We start from the raw sequence: 2,615 nt of genomic DNA on the forward strand, positions 1-2,615 counted from the left end.
AGCCCAGAAGTGTCCAAGCAACACAGCAGTAATGAGTTTATGAACTTCTTCACTTATAAGATTGATAATATCAGGGAGATATTATATAACTATGCAGCCGTCTACAGTATCGCAGCAGGAGGCGCACTGTCGTCTTCCTGAGGAAAGATTTGCTTTATTTACTGCTATAGGAGAGGAAGAATTGTCTAAACTGGTTAATTCAACACTTTATTTTACAGTCGTGTTCTCCATCTACATGTGATATACTTATTACAGTAATAACTAGGTACTAACCCTGAGCCGACTCCTAACCCTAACTGTACAGCCAAATAATGACACTATTTTATCATTATTTTTAGAGCTGCTTTACAGCAGAATTTGTTTAGTTTGCGTAATTGGTCCAGATACAGTGATTGTAAGATCAGATGTTGAAGCGGACACACGCGGGGAGAAAGTAATTAAGGGATTTAGATAATAGTCAGTTTTGCTCTAAACAAAAGTAAACATTTCTCAGAAGGCAATGATTAAGATACGATTGTTGGATGTCATAAGTGATAAAAAGCCGGTTGTTGAAGATGTGAGTTCAACATCAGATTTGTAATGTTGAGAAACATGTTTTTAATCTCAGTTCCCGTCTCTGATTCCAGGAAGGGTTACTCTTACACGTGCCCATGCTCTTCCTCAGCAGAAATCAACATTTACTGGAGAAGAAGCAAAATGACTGAAGATATTAAGTCTTGTTTAGTGAAAAGTGTGTCAAAATGAATGCTCGAAGTAAGAGAAAATATCTGCCAATGCCGTCTTCTTCACACTCTGATTTAAGATGATCTTTCTGGCAGATATTAGTTCAATCTGACACATTTTCTTTAAACAAGTTGTAATGTCTTTCTTCATTGTTGTGTCTTGATGTACGAATGATTAGATGTTTACACACACTGAGGAAGAGGAGATGTTTGCAGGAACACACATGCCGTGACTGATTGTAAGGGACTGGTGTGTGTCGTGTTCGGAGCGGCGTGTGTTTAGCATTAAATGCCTCGATGCGTTGGATCACACGAGTGCCTGCGAGGCTTACTTTAAACGTCTCAGTGTTAGCAGCTAGCGTTAGCCTGCAGTCGCTCTCGCCTGTCCGTCCGCGGGGAGGAATATTGAATATTTGGTGGCGCTTATTAAAGTGCCCTCAGAACCTTCATGTCTTCTGACATTCAGCTGGGCTCAAGAAATCATTCTCATCTGACCCACTTTTGAGTTTTTTAGACCTGCAACGCTGAATTTAAAGCAGTGAATTGTGCGACTGTGGGGAAAATCTTTGAAGGAAAAGCTGGAGAATCTCGGTCGGGACTCAAGGCCCTCTCATACACTCGGGGAGATGCGCCGCGACGGAAGTGTTTTGCTAGTTTCAGCTCAACACAGTTTCATTTTCACGACATGTGCCACATTGTTTAAATAGCGAATGCGTTTGCTGGTCTGAGACTATCTCTCTCTCACACACACACACACACACACACACACACAGATTTAAACTCAAAACTCTTTAAACTCACAGTTTCCTCACTAATTCCTCCATGTAAATAGTGAACTGGCATTTTAAGGGAATGAGATGAGATTGGTTTATTACACGTAGAGCCCCAACACACCCATAACTCATTAAGAGAATACAGATGACGATTTGTCCCGTCTTTAAACTGGGAAATGCCTTTAAACTGGCTTTAGATCCTTAAAATAGGGCCCAAAGACCCGCTGATGGACACATGAACATCAAACATCATTAACTTTATCTAAACTTCAGTTATTAATACACCCAGAGCCGAGCAGCCGGCGCTAATGAATAATGAATTGCTATAACACGACGAGTGTGGTGCCAATGTTAATATAACACTGATGTGAAGCGCTCTGCTAAACCACATGACCCGCACGCATCACTTACAGCCCAGGCTCAGAGCGTCAGATTCACGTTAATATGAATAAAGATCGTCACAGAACAACAGGAACAGGCTCTTACCTGCCGTCTCTACAGAAGAGCAACCAACACTTTAATCGTTCTCTGAAGCTTCAGCCGATCTGTGTGTTTCGCTGCCACGGATGCCTCTATTTATCTTTGTTAAATGACTCAGGTGAATCTCACTGGTGAATCAGCAGGTGTCACGTCTTAGAGCATGTGTGGGCACACACACACACACACACACACACGCTATACACTCACACAAACACACCACACATGGGTGTGTATAGAAATGCCTTAAAAACGACTAGATCTGCTTATTTTCCGACTCTCACAAACACAACCAGAGGTATTTATTTGATACAGCGGCAAAATTAACAAGAAATAAAGTTTCTACTTCTGAAGTGTCCAATCAGCACAGCAGTAATGACTTTATCAACCTCTTTACTTACTAGACTGATAATATCAGAAAGAAAATATTATAGGAAATATTTGATTCATGCATTGCTAGGAGAGGAAGAATCGTCTAAACTCGTTAAATCATCTAAATCGACAAAATGTATGTTAGACCCAATACCGACTGAAAGAGATGCCTCCATAGGTCATAGATCCTCTTCTCAATGTCATTAATTGATTTTTGTCATCAAGACGTGTGCCAAAAACCACTTGTTAAAAAAATGCAACTTTACATGCC

The sequence above is a fragment of the Pimephales promelas genome, chromosome 4 (genome assembly GCF_988280905.1).
Source record: "Pimephales promelas chromosome 4, fPimPro1.hap1.1, whole genome shotgun sequence".
NCBI lineage: Eukaryota > Metazoa > Chordata > Actinopteri > Cypriniformes > Leuciscidae > Pimephales > Pimephales promelas.